The sequence below is a fragment of the Nyctibius grandis genome, chromosome 4 (genome assembly GCF_013368605.1).
Source record: "Nyctibius grandis isolate bNycGra1 chromosome 4, bNycGra1.pri, whole genome shotgun sequence".
NCBI lineage: Eukaryota > Metazoa > Chordata > Aves > Nyctibiiformes > Nyctibiidae > Nyctibius > Nyctibius grandis.
In genome coordinates this window covers 22,208,951-22,226,854 of record NC_090661.1, presented here as the reverse complement: position 1 = coordinate 22,226,854, position 17,904 = coordinate 22,208,951, and the positions used below count along the sequence as shown (strand labels likewise).

Sequence of the window (17,904 nt, the reverse complement as noted above, 5' to 3'; positions counted from 1 at the left end):
AGAAAAGCAGTTCTCAACCTTTGTAATTAACAAGCCAAATAGTTTTTTGCAGGGAAAAAAAAAGAAAAAGTGGGGAGTCTCTGGAACATTTTATATACTACTAGTGTTGTCAACTAGGAGCTCAATAAATAAAGCATTTGACATCTACGTAATAAATGCTGTGATTTTAGAAAAATTAAATTACATGTTATAATCACAACCATTTTAACTGGAGATTTTAACAGTCAGAAGTCAGCAAGTATTCCATTGCCTGTACTCTTATATTTTATGGATCAATAGTGGTTCATAGTTCACAGATTGATTGAACTGATTGACACTGTTTTGGAGCTTATGATAGCACCCTTGAAAATCAAGGTAGTTAGGAACTCTGTGTGCTTTAGTGTTTTCAATGTCACTTCAGAAACAGCTTTTTTAATATGCTGCAGAAATTCACTTCTGAAACTGGTTAGGTCATTATACTTGCCTTTTCAAAACCAAGGTAGAGCCTTTTTTTGGCAAACACATGAAATATTTTCACCTCTTTTAGCAGGATTTGGAAGTAGACTATTCCTATTTTTACATTTCCTGTTCCAGGAAGGAAAAGGGTTTTTTTAATTATTTTTTTTTTTACTACAGATTTTTCTTTCCTAGTTGAATCAAATCCGAATCTGTGGTGATACTGAAAGAGTTATGCTTCCTGTTTGCTTCTGCTTAAGAAAAAATGTTCTATGTATCAACAGTATGAAGTGTTGAAAATGCAGCATATTTTTCTGTGACTAATTAACTTTCTCCAAACACTGTTTAACTTACTTATCAATGCAAGTCCTTACGTTAACCAGTCCTTACATTAACCAGTATCTCAAATGCCTTTCCTTTTAGAAATATAGACAGGAAAAATATCAAGCAAGGAACTCATAGCAATTAGTATTCTTTTTGCTTACTGTAGAAACCATTTTTCTCTAGGACTACTGCCCCTGCCTCAGTTTACTGAGTTAGAGCATATCCAGACTATATTTCCCAAAGAAATGTAGCTGGGAGGATCCTGAGTACTTAAAAATCACATTGAATCTTACTGTAAAAACAGAGGCAAATGCTAGTCCAAATCCAGTTTGGGTTGCAATATGCTGATTCTTACCTAGGACATGTGATTCTTTATGCAATTCCCCTTTCCCCCCCACCCCGTTTCCTATAGTTACATTGCAATTTTGTGTGCTGGCTCATCTAACATGTTCCACTCTAGAAGTGGCTGCATTTTCAGCAACGATTGAAGTATTTACTAGTTATATAAGTTGTGAAATATTTTAGAAGCTATAGAATAAATTAACATCTTTTCCTCACTGTTATCAGTACATTTACAGCAATGACATGGCATTTGCAGTGATACTGTGTAAGCACTAATTCACTAACGATCATAGTCTATGGAGGAGCAAAAATTTCACTTGGTGCATTTCATACACGGGGAAGATGAAAGAAAAATCAGGAGCCTGATTTTCAGTAGGTCCTCTCAATGCCTCTTAAAAATCAGGTGAGGTTACATCTGCATGGTAAGGTCAAGCAGACCAAGAATCTGTAGAGCAGATGCTCTACACACGCAGTTGATGCTGAGGATCTGACAAGCACACTATGCATATTCCATTTTTTTTCATTTCAAAACACCTTCATTTGGGTCCCCTGAACTGATTGCCTATTAAGGTCTGAGCACGTTAGGTGCACTTCTGGTGAACATTTTCCAGTTTAATTTCACTCAACAGAATATAGTGCCTGCACTCCAAAATCAGCCCCTGATGCAAAATGAAACACAGGCAATAGATACGATCAGGAAATTTGCATCAAAAATACACTTCTGATCTGAAGTAAAACACTAATGAAGACACATGATAAGTATTGCTGGCAGGACTGCTCTAATGGTTCTACTCTGTCCCACATTTACCTTACTTCACTACACATTACAACCACAATACAGAGAAAAGGCATAACAGACTGATACATGGTTCTGCTGTTTCCAGATTGGTATATGAGGTTCTACTTTTAAGCACATCTCCTGAGGTATAAAGTAACTATACTTGTCTAAACTACAGCAGTTTGTATCTGAAGATATGAGAATTCATTCTGCTTCATTTCTGGACATGCTGATTCAGAACAGTCGGTGACACTAAGCCGCCTTACTACCAAAAACCTGTGTTTGTGTTGATTTAAGCAATATTTTTACTGGTGGAAGCAATTTTTCTTGAAAGTAGTGCTTCAGCTCCACGGTATTTGTGTCACTGCATAATGAAGTTGCATAACGTTACATCACTGTATGTTGGCAAGATATTGCAATATGAGGATTCAGGCAGCAATGCTCTCATGTAGCATTGGCATGAAGAGTTACAGTCGAAAGTGGGGACTCCTTTAAGGCATGGTTTACACCACTGCATTTACATTGCCTTTTGTAATCACAGGTTTTTATGGTATGTGGATACACTGAAACTATGAAGTCAGCCACAAATCTCCAGCCTTTCTGTTGCATGCACAAGTTCTCCTCCTGAGCTGACACAAATCCTCAGCAAACATATAGTTCTCAGAGGAACACTCTACCAATAAAACCATGCCTGCAGTTGTCTTCCCTGATTTCCTCCTCTTCCCCAGGTAGTGGCTCTTCTGCCAATACAATCTGTCACAGTAAGGATACACAACCGGGGTAAAAGCAACAAAGCACCCTAGTGACAGGGCAACATCACCAGCTATAAGCCAAGGAATGACTTCCTAGGGTTGATTTAGACTCATGGTCGTCGGGTTTATCATTCAACTAAGGTAATTTTATAACCATGTCAGAAGAAGATGTTTTTAACAGAGAAATACTGGGGAGCCTGGTTTAAACAACAGCTATCAAAACAAAATAAAAAAAAAAAAACAAATCAAAACAAATTCTAGGTTTGGCCACATCATTTTTTAAGGCTGTGACACTCCTCTGCAGCCCTTCAATTCAGTCTCTGGTACCATGAGGCACCATGCATCAGTTGATGCTGTTCTGTGGCATTGTACAATGCTGTAATTGTGGGGACAAGGAAAGAAGTCAGATTGTTTGGCAGATGTACCAGTCAGCAAGAAACAAAACAATAAGCACACCAATGCTTAGGTGCTCTTCTCGGCATGGCAAAAGATTCAGACAACACATCGAAATACATAACTTGGGTGCCAGGATTAAATACAGCATGTCCTAAAAGGCTGGGGGTTTTGCAAGCTCCATTCTGCAGTTTACTGAGAGGAAAAGACCATAAATCACAATAGCCATAAAATGTTCTGAATTTAAAAAAAAATCAATTAAATTAAAAAGAACCAATGGGGTACTTGGTGTATAAACACAAGAACTTTATGCTTTCAGAAGTAAGCAACCAATGCAGAATACAGTTCCCATCTCTGTCAGCTGCCTCTGTCCCCCTTGCCCAGGGCAGTGGCCTGCCATCCCTTGCCTGCAGCACCCACTCCTGTTGTTATCCTGCCCTCCTCCAAACAAGCCTGCCAAACCTCACATGCTGAGCGTGAGAGTCACACCACTGAGTGTCACAGCCATGACTCTGCATCCCTTGCAGAAGCAGAGCTGCTGGTCATAGCATGGCATGGCTGTGTGGCCCCGGACAGTGCTGCCTGAGACACCACAAAAGGACATATGGAAAATGGTTTTGTTTGTTTTTAACTCCAAACAGCACCTCTGTCATGCTTACCACTCTGTGCCTGTCACCATTATAGTTAGGATCCTGCAGCTCTGAAAATGCACTTATGCTTTTATCTTGGTGTACCTCATTGTTCTCAGTCTGTTCTGTTTCTTAATCAGGAGGCAACTTGTGCTGACTCCTGTAGGAGAATAGCAACATGGACATCAAAGACTGTCAGAGACTGAAAGGAAATGAAATATTTAAGTTTTGGCCAAATCTGTCTTTGGTCTTTCTTAGTGGAAGTATAGTTCTCCCGAGCCTCGTGTGCTCAGGAAAAAGAAACCTTGTCTATCATATCAAATACAAAACCAAAATGCATAGGCAGTGGAAGCAGGGATGCACATCCTGGGGAGATTATAGGGATATGGCCTGGAAGTGCAGGGCCTAGGGACATAAAAAATTACAAGAAGGGTTTCTTCAGGTACATAAGGCAACAAAGGAAGATGAAAGAAACTGTACCCCCTCAATGAGCAAAACGGGAGACCTGGCTACAACCAATATGGAGAAGGCTGAGGTACTCAACAACTTTTTATACTTGGTCTTCACTGGCAAGTGCTCTAGCCACACTGCCCACCTCACAGAATCCAAAGGCAGAGACTGGGAGAATGAAGTACCGCTCACCATAGGAGAAGATCGGGTTCGAGACCATCTAAGGAACCTGAAGTTGCACAAGTTCATGGGACCTGACGAGATGCAGCCGTGGGTCCTGAGGGAACTGGCAGATGAAGTTACTAAGCCGTTATGTATCACATTTGAAAAGTCATAGCAGTCCAGTGAAGTTCCCAGTGACTGGAAAAGGGGAAACATAATCCCCATTTTAAAAAAGGGAAAAAAGGGAAGACCTGGGGAACTACAGGCCAGTCAGTCTCACCTCTGTGCCTGGCAAGATCATGGAGCAGATCCTCCTGGAAAATATGCTAAGGCACATGGAAATCAAGGAGGTGATTGGTGACAGCCAACATGGCTTCACTAAGGGCAAATTGTGCCTGACAAATTGGTGGCCTTCTACAATGGGGTTACAGCATTGGTGGATAAGGGAAGAGCAACTGACAATATCTGCCTGGACTTGTGCAAAGCATTTGACATTGTCCCGCATGACATCCTTGTCTCTAAATTGGAGATACATGGACTTGACAAATGGACGACTCAGTTGATAAAGAATTGGCTGAATGGTCACACTCGGAGTTGTGGTCAATGGCTCAATGTTTGGGTGGAGACCAGTGATGAGTGGTGTCCCTCAGGGATCCAGTTTGGGACCAGTATTATTTAACATCTTTGTCTGGGACATAGACAGTGGGATTGAGTGCACCCTCAGCAAGTTTGCACATGACACCAAGCTGAGTGGTGTGGTTGATACTCTAGAGGGAAGGGATGCCATCCAGAGGGCAGACTAGAGACTAGACCTTGACAGACTAGAGAGGAGGGCCCATGTGAATCTCATGAAGTTCAAGAAGGCCAAGTGCAAGGTCCTGCACATGGGCTGGGACAATCCCAAGCATAAACACAGTCTGGGAGGAGAATGGATTGAGAGCAGCCATGAGGAGAAGGACTTGGGGGTACTGGTGAATGAAAAACTGTATATGAGCCAGCAATGTGCACTCGAAGCCCAGAAAGCCAATTGCATCCTGGGCTGCATCAAAAGAAGCATGGCCAGCAGGTCGAGGGAGGTGATTCTGTCCCTCTACTCTGCTCTCGTGAGACCCCTCCTGGAGTACTGTGTTCAGCTCTGGGGCTCTCAACATAAGAGACATGGAGCTGTTGGAGTGAGTCCAGAGGAGGGCCACAAAAATGATCAGAGGGCTGGAGCACCTCTCCTGTGAAGACAGGCTGAGAGAGTTGGGGTCTTCAGCCTGGAGAAGAGAAGGCTCTGGGGAGACCTTATTGCAGCCTTCCAGGACCTGAAGGGGGCCTACAGGAAAGCCAGAGAGGGACTTTTACAAGGGCATGTAGTGATAGGACAAGGGGTAATGATTTTAAACTGAAAGAGGGTAGATTTAGATTAGATATTAGGAAGAAATTCTTTACTGTGAGGGTGGTGAGACACTGGAACAGGTTGCCCAGAGAAGTTGTGCATGCCCCCTCCCTGGCAGTGTTCAAGGCCAGGTTGGATGGAGCTTTGAGCAGCCTGGTCTAGTGGAAAGGTGTCCCTGCCTGTGGCAGGGGGGTTGGAACTAGATGATCTTTAAGGTCCCTTCCAACCCAAACCATTCTATGATTCTATGATTTCTCTGCCTGCTACTAGGGTCCTGTATGTCCCAGGGCAAGTCAACAAAGGTATTTCTGCCTTGGCCACCCTAACTGTGGTCCTACACCCCTGTCCTGCACCGCGAAGGCCAGTTCACGCTCCTTCCTCATGTCACACTCACCTGGACAGAGCTCACTGATCAGCTGGCACCCAGGCACTCTCACCCTGTTATATGTGTTCATATGAACATTGCTGGTGGGTCATTCTGTTCAGTGCTTCCTGCTGCAAAAGGGCTTGCTGTAAATCCCAGCCGGTTTCTGGCTGAAATAGTCCCAGTGTTGGCAAAAGAAATGCAAGTTTCAGGGCTCCACTGCTTTCAAATGAAGCTCGTTATGTTTCCATCCAAACCATTCCTTTGGGAATGCGGACTGTGAGATACAATGAATGCACACACAACGGTTACAGGTACTTCTACTAGAGAAAGCTGGTATTAATTTACATTAAACATGCTGCATTTAGGATGTAATAGATGACGTGCATTGGGGATGAAGACTCCTTCCATGTGTCTTGCACAATCCATTCAAAGAGCTTTCCTTAATAGAAAGGTAATTGGTTTGTACTATTTCATATTTCATTCTTATCTTATTGGTAAGAGGCCAGCAGAGAGCTAGATGGATTCAATTTGTTTGTGGCATAATGTTTCACATAAACATAATCTCAAATCTCTATGTAGTTAGATAATTTCTGCTATTCTGAGGTGAATAGAAATGCAAGCATAAAATTAAGCAGCTCTCACATCAAACAACGCGCTTTTAGTTTATGATAGGCGTCAAGTAAGGAAATTGTGTTGTTCCCCCTCTAGAAAGGACTAAATTTATCTGAGGGTGATGGTCATCTCAGGCCAGCTTGTTTAGTACTGACACAGTCATAGGAGACCTCATCAGAGCCCTTATTCCCTGTGTGCGTGTGCAAACATATGCGCACACGCACACACATACACACAGAGAGGCTGTAGACACAACTGGCCAGCCATGGCAGGTTCAAGACACTGAATGACACGTCTTGCCTCCAGATACTTTGAGATAGGAATTTCCATGACAGAGCAGATGAGTAGTCCACAGCATTTGTTGCCTCACACACCCCGGTCACTAGTATTGGATATTTTACAAAACTCTGCAGAAGACAGTAAAATATAGGCTGCCAACAGGAAGCTGCTTTGAGAGGCTGGCTCAGGTCCTGAAATTATAGATGCACAAACACAGCTGAATTTGTGCTATTTCTAGAAGGCCAGAGGCAAAGCATCTATTATACATTTATATAGATATGAAACTTCCCTCTGGGGATTTACTACTTACACCCAAGGAAGTGAACAGTAGCAACAGCAATAAATAATGAAAATTCAATTATGTTTTAAAGAGCCCTTTAATTTTAATAGTCCATGGTGATGTTAATAATAGAGTGAAGGACATCTTTAAAGCATTTATCTTGACATTTACCCTTATGATGCCTTGGTAACTTAAGCATGTGGTTGTGATGAGGTAGAGCTTTAGCAGAAGAAAGAGGGATATAATTTATATTCCAGTTTCTTAGTTTTTACAATTTTTCTCTTATGTTTTGAGGCATTACTAAAAGCTTTTCTGAGTGTATGGGGTATACCTCATCTTTTCCGAGTTTTAAGCCAACCAAAACAATCTGAGAAAGAAACTGCTTTTTGATTGTTTTCTGTTGCAATTATACGCATGATCAAGGCATTGTTGAAATAAATTGAGGCTTTATGATTTTATTACTATTTCTTGGCACTTAAACCTGGACTTCTTTGAAATAGCCAGCATATTAACACAGAATGAAAAGACAATCCTAGCTAGTAAGGCAGAAATACACCCTTCATAATTGTAATTTCAAACCAATAAAAGGCAGCAACTGCAACAGAAGAGGCCTGAATGACTCCAGCATTTCCTTGACAATGGGATATGAATCCTTTTGCTTACTGAGATGTAATTTAAACAAATGGTGACTGTTCTCTCATATATTCTCATATAAAATGAGCTGATGGGGTTCTTGTTTCAGTTCTGGGTCACAGTCATAACTTTACAGCTGTCCTTACCTCTCAGCTCTGCAGGCAGCCTGAGCTGCAGGACCAGCAACGAGGTGAATGTGGACATGCAATTTCTTGAAGTACGTAAGCGCCTGAGGCCAGCTTGATCTGCCACTGCCCAGGGTGCACCTAACAGCCCAGCACGTTTTGCACAAATGCAAACTGAGCACAAGCATTGCTAGGTGAAGTGGTTGTACACTGTCCTCTTGGTGCATTTTGTGTGGTGCCCTGCAAATCTACAAGCGATTCACATTACAGAAGCCAGCAGCTCTGTGTGCTCTACATTTATACTCAACTCCTTGCTTTGGAGAACATCACACTGGTTTATTCTCAAGCCTTTGCTTATCTGCAAGCAGCATTCCCATCACAGGAGGATGAGCTGGTGCATGAGTGGCTTCCTGCTGGGAGGCCCCTGGCACCCAGTGGTTAAAGCCAGGCAGTGCAGAGGACAGTGATCAAGTGGGGTTTAGGCTGTGGAAAAGTGGAAGTGAAGCAAGAAATGTTAGCAGACTAAAAATGGTTAAGCAGAGATTATAGGTTGTGTCACAGTGACCTTGGATTGTGCCTGCAGCTGACTACAATGGGCTGTGGTGTAGCAAGACTTTGTAATGAATACAGAATATTAAACTGATGAAATGTTTCTACAGCTGGTTTGTTGATACTGGCATCACTGCACTCTCAGAGTTGGTCCTTGATGTTTCACTCAGTTCTGAAGCCTAAACTGGCCAGAGGTCACCAGGATGGCCTGAGGCCCCATCGATGTGCAGAAACTGCTCTCCTGCCAGTGATGGTTCCCAGTAATAGATCCTACTAACTGCTTGCTACTGAAGGTAAGTAAGTTCCTCCTTTGGAAGAAAGAAACCATGCAACTGAAACGTGCATGCTTGAGGCTTGCTGTTTTACATACCTTTCTGGCAGCTGTTGTCAACCGCAGTTGACCAACGAACTTCAGCATGTTTGAGCTTTCCCTTGCTGCCTTCCCCTCCATATTGTTGCTTGCACAGTGTGGCAGTCACCTTCAGTGGCTGAAAGGGAGAGCTGGGAGCCCATGCTGGTGCTGGCCTCTGCTTCACTGTCTAGCCTCAGCACGGCTAAGTCATGCTGAGGGACACTGACATTCAAAAGGAGAGTGGGGAGGAAGAAATGTCCCCTTCAATGAATTTTAAACTTTATATTTATCCTTTGCCAACTCTGTGGCTTGTTTACTTTTTTTGCTTTCATAAGAGAGATTAGATGTCTTGCTTTTGTCCCTCGTGGCTTGCTCCTTCTGTCTTGCCAGAACTAACTCTGCTATGGTGTCAGGGTTGCAAATACTTCAAGGAAAACGTTTCAAAGCATGCTTTAATTTGCTTTAAAAAAGCAGATGCAGTTCCATTGATTTGAGATACGTTACATATAGAATTTTCTCCCAGGAGTTTTGTGAGCATCAATGAATGGTTGTTACATCTGGATGACACCTTGAATAAAGAAAGTCATAAAAGCTTGGTATTATGCTTAGGCCAAATGCTTTCTGCTGGAAAATACCCAGCTTCTTTTTGTCCTGATGACACTATGCAGTTTGAACACATTTATAATCTTGTGAACTGGCACAGTTTGACCTGTCTATCAAATTTTATAGGGACCATCTTGCGGCAGGGGGGGAAGAAAATTACCTTAGATGAACTGTTAATGTGCAGTGCCTTCTTCACAACAGTGTTAGGCTGCTCGCTTTCCAGTTTTAACACTGACAAGTGTCCATAGACTTACATAGCACACAGAGTATCTGTCAGCACGGAGTCTTACAGATCACATCTGTCAGCAGTGGTTTCACCCTCTAATTTGCAGTCCCATTTGAAGAGTCTCAAGTATCACCAATTCAAACTGAAAAGGCACTAACTGCTTCATCTGAGAGGCCAGGGAGGAAGGAATAGTCATCTGAAAGATAATTGAGAACTGACACTGAAGAGTACAAACCCAAGTATTAGCCACATGGATTTGTTCCATTCCTTAAAAAATCTTAACCATAAAAACCTGTCAGGATAGCAGCTGTTCAGTGAGTAGAGAGGCAGCCAAATGCCACATGAGTGTAAACAGGAAAGATCTTGATTCTCCATTACCTGCACCTTGTTTAGCCACTGCAACAGACAACACACTGACAATGCACAGGGTACATAGTCATGCAGAGTCAGGCCAACATTGCTAATCATGCCCATGATGTACCCCAAATGGTCCTACCCTACTCTCACTCTCACAAAATTATTGGGTTTCACCAACAGAAATAAATGTAGGAAATTTTAAGACGAAAAGAGTCTAACACAGACAAGTCCCTACGGCAAGGACTGGATTACCTGTCAGGTCTAGTGATCAATACAGAAACTTTCCCCAATCACATAGACCAATAAATTTGTCTGAATTGTGTCAAAATGCTAAATGCAAAAGCCTTGTTTTCATGCCTGCAAAGGTGTCTAAATCAATGCACGTTCAAAGGTTGCTGTCAAGTAGTCTCATTTGTATAGCTTTTCAATATTTTTAACTGTTTGGTGCTTTATTTCAAAAAGACAAACATACTTAGTGCTTGCCTAACGCTTTCTGTCTGTAAATCTCAAACTTCTTCACAAAAGTAGATATAAGTAGTCTTGCCCATCTTTTACCTAGGAGAAGTCTAAGGCTTTTTACAGGCAAGCTGTGACAAATCTTGCTGTGGTGTCCAGAGAAATTATAAATCCTATTCTCTCTCCCTCTACAGGATACAGCTGTCTCTGCAGCAGGATTGCCAGGAGGCAAGGTATGCTTGATGCTCTACCACCCCAGTGCCATGTCTCCTGTCTAACTGCCTGACCACAAAGATGTTTCGAAGCTAATGCATCAGTCTGCACCGCAGTGGATGCTGCACAAGCAGGCTTTTCTCCTGCTGACTCTCCTGTGGAGTTGGTAAGTGCTGGCAGATAGGTGACTGTTTGGAAATCCTGTACCCTGAAACTCTGCAGGGCTTACCCACAGACTGGCTGGGGCACAGAGCTTTTCTCTTGGTCAGCACATAGTCTATATTCAGTTCAATCAAAGTATACTTAATGTCATATCTCTACTGCATTAATTTAGGAGCTAATCTTCTAATTTGAAAAACAATAAGCAACTTTATTACTAGGAATTTGCTTTTTCTTATGAGCATTAGGAAGTTGTTGACATTGTATCAGCTTCTCACCTTGTGACATGAACATATGGAAGTAAAGGAAAAAATCACAGAATCATAGAATGGTTTGGGTTGGAAGGGACCTTAAAGATCACAGAATCACAGAACCAATCAGGTTGGAAGAGACCTCTGGGATCATCAAGTCCAACCATTGCCCTGACATCACCATGTCAACTAGACCATGGCACTAAGTGCCATGTCCAGTCTTTTCTTAAACACATCCAGAGATGGTGACTCTACCACCTCCCTGGGCAGCCCATTCCAATGTCTAATAACCCTTTCTGAGAAGAAATTCTTCCTAATGTCCAACCTGAACCTCCCCTGGTGAAGCTTGAGGCTGTGTCCTCTTGTCCTATTGCGAGTTGCCCGGGAGAAGAGGCCAACTCCCACTCCACTACAACCTCCCTTCAGGTAGTTGTAGACTGCAATAACGTCACTTCTGAGCCTCCTCTTCTCCAGGCTAAACAACCCCAGCTCCCTCAGCCGTTCCTCGTAGGACAGACCCTCCAGACCCTTCACCAGCTTGGTCGCCCTCCTCTGGACTCTCTCCAACACCTCAACATCTTTCTTGAAGTGCGGGGCCCAGAACTGAACACAGTACTCAAGGTGCGGCCTCACCAGTGCCGAGTACAGAGGGACAATCACTTCCCTAGACCGGCTGGCTACACTATTCCTAATAGAGGCCAGGATGCCATTGGCCTTCTTGGCCACCTGGGCACACTGCTGGCTCATGTTTAGCCAGCTGTCGATCAGCACCCCCAGGTCTCTTTCCACCAGGCTGCTTTCTAACCACTCTTCCCCCAGCCTGTAGCGCTGCATGGGGTTGTTGTGGCCGAAGTGTAAGACCCAGCACTTGGTCTTGTTGAACCTCATGCCGTTGGTCTTGGCCCATCTATCTAACCTGTCCAGATCCCTCTGTAGGGCCTTCCTACCCTCCAGCAGGTCGACACTCCCACCCAGCTTGGTGTCATCTGCAAATTTACTGAGGGTGCACTCAATCCTTGTGTCTAGATCATCTATAAAGATATTGAACAGCACCGGCCCCAGAACTGAGCCCTGGGGAACACCGCTAGTGACCGGCCGCCAGTTGGACTTTGCCCCATTCACCACCACTCTCTGGGCTCGGCCATCCAGCCAGTTTTTAACCCATTTAAGAGTCTACCCATCCAAGCCCCAGGCAGCCAGTTTGTCTAGGAGGATGCTGTGGGAGGCAGTGTTGAATGCCTTACTGAAGTCTAGATAGACTACATCCACAGCCCTGCCCTCATCTACTAAGCGGGTCACTTGGTCATAGAAGGAGACCAGGTTGGTCAAGCAGGACCTGCCTTTCATGGATCCATGTTGGCTGGCCCCGATGCCCCAATTGGCCTGCATGTGCCGTGTAATGGCACTCAGGATGATCTGTTCCATCACCTTGCCCGGCACTGAGGTCAGGCTGACAGGCCTATAGTTCCCTGGATCATCCTTCTGGCCCTTCTTGTAGATGGGCATTACATTTGCTAATTTCCAGTCAGCTGCAACTTCTCCAGTTAACCAGGACTGCCGGTAGATAATAGAGAGTGGTTTGGCAAGTTCATTCGCCAGTTTCTTCATTACTCTAGGGTGAATCCCATCCAGGCCCATAGCCTTGTGGGTGTCCAATTGGCACAGCAGGTCACTAACCATCTCCTCCTGGATTACGGGGGGTTCACACAGCCCCCTGCCCCTAACTTCAGGCTCTGGGGGCCGAGTCTCCTGAGGACAACCGGTCTTGACATTAAAGACTGAGGCAAAGAAGGCATTGAGCTACCTCTGCCTTTTCCTCATCCCCTGACACTACACTACCCTCCTCATTCAGCAAGTGGTGGAGGCTCTCCTTGACCCTCCTTTTGCTGTTAATGTATTTGTAGAAACTTTTTTTGTTATCTTTGACTGTAGCAGCCAAATCAAGCTCTAATTGAGCTTTGGCCCTTCTAATCTTCTCCCTACACGACCTGGCAACATCCCTATAGACCTCCCAAGTTACCCGACCCTTCTTCCAGAGCAAATAGGCTCTCTTTTTTTCCTTAAGTTCTAGCCTAAGTTCTCTGTTTAACCAGGCTGGTCTTTTTCCCCGACGGCTTGTCTTCCTACACACCGGGACAGCCTGCTCCTGAATATTTAGCAATTCCTTTTTAAAGCACGTCCAGCCTTCCTGGACTCCTTTGCCCTTCAGGACCCACTCCCAAGGGACTCGGTCCACCAACCTCTTAAACAGGCTAAAGTCTTCCCGCCGGAAATCTAAGGCAGAAGTTTTGCTCTTGCCCCTCCTTACTTCCCCCACTATCGAAAACTCTTAACATTTCATGGTCACTATTCCCAAGACGGCCACCGACCCTCACATCTCCCACTAGTCCTTCTCTATTCACAAACAACAGGTCAAGCAGGGCCCCTCCTCTAGTGGGCTCATTTACCACTTGCATGAGGAAGTTGTCCTCCACACATTCGAGGAACCTCCTAGATTGCTTCCTCTCTGCCATGTTGTATTTCCAGCAGACATCCGGCAAGTTGAAGTCGCCCACGAGTACAAGGGCTGGCGACCGGGCGGCTTCTGACAGACGCTTGTAAAACGCCTCGTCCGCCTGCTCATCCTGGTTGGGTGGTCTATAACAGACTCCCACTGTAATGTCCGCCCTGCCGACCTTCCCCCTGATCTTTACCCATAGACATTCAACCTTGTCATCCTCATCATCTTCCTCAATTTCGACACAGTCCAAGCACTCCCTAACATACAGCGCTACCCCACCGCCTCTCCTGCTTCGCCTGTCCCTCTTAAAGAGCTTATAGCCATCCATAGCAGCACTCCAGTCATGAGAGTGATCCCACCACGTTTCTATGATGGCAACCACATCATAACCTTCCTGCTGTACAGTGGCTTCTAGCTCTTCCTGTTTGTTGCCCATACTGTGTGCATTGGTGTAAATGCACTTCAGCTGGGCTAGCGGCCTTGCCCCCGATGCGGGCCTGTCGCCACTAGGTTCATTTGTGGTTGCCCTGGTCTTATCCCCCTCCCCCATTGAACCTGGTTTAAAGACCTCTTGATCAGCCCTGCCAGCTTCTGGGCCATAACCCTTTTCCCCTTCTGACTCAGCTGTTCCCCATCTGGCATAAGCAGGCCTGGTGCCATGAAAGCTGCCCCGTGGTCAAAGAACCCAAAATCCCACCTACGGCACCAGTCTCTTAGCCACATATTAATCTGTTGTATTTTCATAGTCCTTTCCCTATTTTCACCTAACACCGAAGGAACTGAAGAGAATATAACCTGTGCACTTACCCCCTTCACCAAACGCCCCAGGGCCCTGAAGTCCCTTTTGATTGCCCTGGGACTTCTCTCTTCAATCTCATCCCTACCCACCTGGAATACTAATAGTGGGTAGTAGTCAGAGGGCCTCACCAGTTCAGGAAGCCTCCTGGCAACATCCCTCACCCGAGCCCCAGGGAGGCAGCAGACTTCCCTGTGAGTTGGGTCTGGCCTGCATATGGGGCCCTCTGTTCCCCTTAGCAGGGAGTCACCTACAACAATTACTTTTCTTTTCTCCTTTTTGGAGCTGGTTGCAACTCTCCTAGTTGGTTGCTTCTGTTTACGTAGCCCCTTAGAAGGTCCTTCACCTAGATTCGTGTCTCCCTGACACTCAGGAAGATGCTCGGGTTCCAGCACCTCATACCTATTCTGCAGGGGGACGCGGGGAGGGGAGGAAGGTCGGAATGGGATTCGCCTATCACCCCGAGCAAGGACCTGCCTCCATTCCCCCCCATCCCCTAAGTCTCCTCCTGCTCCTTGTGGAGGAGGAAGAGGATCCTCCACTTCCCAGGGAGCATTAGGCCTGTCCGTTTCCCCCAGGGCAGGCAGGGAACAGCACTGCCCGCCAATCTCTTCCTGGGATGCTCTTGTGCTCCTTAACCTTTCCACCTCCTCCTTGAGTTGTGCCACCAAGAAGATCAGGTCATCGACCTGTTCACACCTCACACGGGCAACGTCTCCGTTACCCTCGAGTGCCAGTGCCAGGCTCTGGCACTCCCTGCAGCCTGCCACCTGGACCTCTGCATGCTTCCACGGCAGGTCCATTTGCGTTGCCACGTCCTTTCTGGCACCCGCAGAGGACTTAGGACGCCGCCGAGTGGAAACCATTCCTGGACTGTCCTCTTGCCCCGATGGAAGGGAGACCGCACCTAGAGATCATGTAGTTCCAACCCCCCTGCCACAGGCAGGAACACCTTTTCACTAGACCAGGTTGCTCAAAGGCCCATCCAACCTGGCTTTAAACACTGCCAGGGAGGGGGCATCCACAGCTTCTCTGGGCAACCTGTTCATGTGTGTCACCACCCTCACAGTAAAGAATTTCTTCCTAATATCTAATCTAAATCTACCCTCTTTCAGTTTAAAACCATTCCCCCTCGTCCTGTCACTACTTGCCCTTGTAAAAAGCCCCTCTCCAGATTTCCTGTAGGCCCCCTTCAGGTACTGGAAGGCTGCTATGAGGTCTCCCTGGAGACTTCTCTTCTCCAGGCTGAAGAGCCCCAACTCTCTCAGCCTGTCTTCATAGGAGAGGTGCTCCAGCCCTCTCATCATCTTTGTGGCCCTCCTCTGGACTCGTACAAGCAAAACAGCTACTTTAATTTTTGTCAGAATTTCCAGAAGTTTTCTGGTAGAGGGAAAAAAAAAGGAACCATAAAATAAAACAGAGGAGTTTGCTCACCTTTTTGTTTGTTTGTTTGTTTGTTTTCATAATTGCCAGACATTTTCCATCTCTGTCCCCCAGTGATTTAACACCAAACATCATCATGGATGAGCTCTTTCGGTATACAGCAGCAGAACTTCTGGCATAGGGTTTTCTCGTGCTGGGTATGCAACACCATCTTACAAGTTTCATATGAATATTCCTTACCTTACCTAGTAAGAAACAAAAAGAGAGATGATGCAAAGTTCCTAACTTCTAACTGGTAATCTTTTATAAGCAAGTCTCAAAGTACATAGACTATATACAGTTTATGGGCTATGGATTATTTTTTTCCATTCTGTGTATGAACTGTGATACCTTGGCTGTACCCATAATATAAATAATAAGAATCAATGTATTATTTTGTTCTTGGGGTATTTTGCTTATATTGCCTTCACTAGCAACCTTAAAAACAATCACTACTACCTGGAAAACACTACAGCAACATAATGCTTTTTCCTTCTGTCCAGTTGTTATAGCTGGAAACTATGGGCAAGATTTGATCCCCACAAGCCCTTCTTCAGGGCATTTGCATGTGAGATGTTTGAGTTATAGGTTCACATGACTCCTGGCTTGCAGTACTCAGCAGGGGTGGATCCTTGTGTCTATTTAGAGACCTGCTGGTATCTAACCATAGCTATCTCATGTCTGGCACCTGCATTTAATAAGCACGAATGGGCCAAAGCAGACATCAGAAGCATCTGAAACAGCTACTGTTTAGAAACAGATCTTTATGTTCTAAAGGTCTCTCTATACTTTTGAGATTGTTAGAGCAGCTATATTGGCACAAAGACTTCCTCACAGCATCTAGTGAGTTTTCAGCTTCCATTAATCACTCAGGTTCCTGAACATCTTAACCAGCAAAACACTTTTCTTTTGACGCAGCTGTCTCTACTTCAAGTGTTTTGCCAGTAGAGCTAAACTGGTTAGAGGGCACAGTGTCTGCTTATATAGCCAACATCTTTATGCTGGCAATGTTTCACATTTCAAGCCAGTTAGGTCTTCCCGGTTAAAGAGGCTATTATGGTTTCTCTAAGTTCATCACTATTTTATGACTAATAAGTCCTTAGGAATCTACATTTCCTATTGAAGTCAGAGGCTTTCTGCATCCTAATAAAGGATCATCTGGCAGCTAAGCAACCTGCGTTTTATTCATTGTTAGTTTTTTGCTCCATTCATGTTGCAAGCATTTTTCTCCCACTCTTTGAATGGAAAGTGAATCCCTCTTGTTTGCTGCTTAGTTTCTACATTGGTCATCACCTCAAGGCTAATCAGGACATGCTTGGTTCTCACTTTTTGAGTCAAGGTACGAAGACACTTGCTATTGTCTTATGCTTCAGGTCAGTTTTTAATCATATTTAAAATTGAAGGCCTCTCCCTTACTAGATACAGGAAGCGTCAAAATTGTCTACAAAGTTTTGTCAACACAGCGATTTTAGCTAGAAATATGAAGAAAAAAAATCATAGCTCTGCTGGCAGCACCTCCAACGCAGATGAGAGTCTGCCCGCAGCTGAGTGTTGCAGGCAGCCTGCAGGCAGGTAACCTATGGGCAGGAAAAACGCCTCTGGCCTGGGCACTCTGCACCTCCCCTACAGGGCTCTGCCAACATACCTAAAAGAATCCATGTTTTGTAGCCTGAGGATTAAAATTCTGGATTTCAAGCTTTTATGCCTGCTCATGAAGTGCAGTCTCTCTCTGCCCTTAGGCACAAAACCTGAGGAGGACTGTGGTAATCTGATGTTCTTGTAGTGGGTTAGATGGAACAGAGAGACCATGTCTGCTGGAAAGCTCATTTTAACTGGAGGAAAAGGAATGAGGACAAGAACATGAAAGTTAGATTTGTGCTAGTAAATTAAACATGCTCTGAACTATTTTCTGGCCCAGAGACCAATGGGCATAGGATGGTTTGCAAGAGGTGCTCGACTCTTGGCCTCTTGGACAGGGTGGCCATATGCACACTGCTTGTTGGGGTTGTTTCCTAGTCCATGCCGACTCCTGACCCGTACCCTGGAGCTGCTTGGGAGAGTAACAGTCAGTACAAGTG

At 44.9% G+C, this 17,904-nt stretch overlaps 1 protein-coding gene across 11 annotated transcripts in view; it reads right to left on the bottom strand.

Annotated features, from left to right (window-relative positions):
* PRR5L (proline rich 5 like) overlaps window positions 1-17,904 on the bottom strand; it is an 84,913-nt gene that overhangs the window by 64,084 nt on the left and 2,925 nt on the right. For 10 of the 11 annotated variants that reach the window (XR_011048013.1, XM_068399070.1, XM_068399076.1 and 7 more), the window contains one exon: window positions 15,839-16,032. The gene's annotated coding sequence lies outside the window, so the exon portion shown is untranslated. Of the gene's footprint in view, window positions 1-15,838; window positions 16,033-16,285; window positions 16,367-17,904 lie in introns of those variants that run through there. The other variant, XM_068399078.1, reaches the window with a different exon arrangement.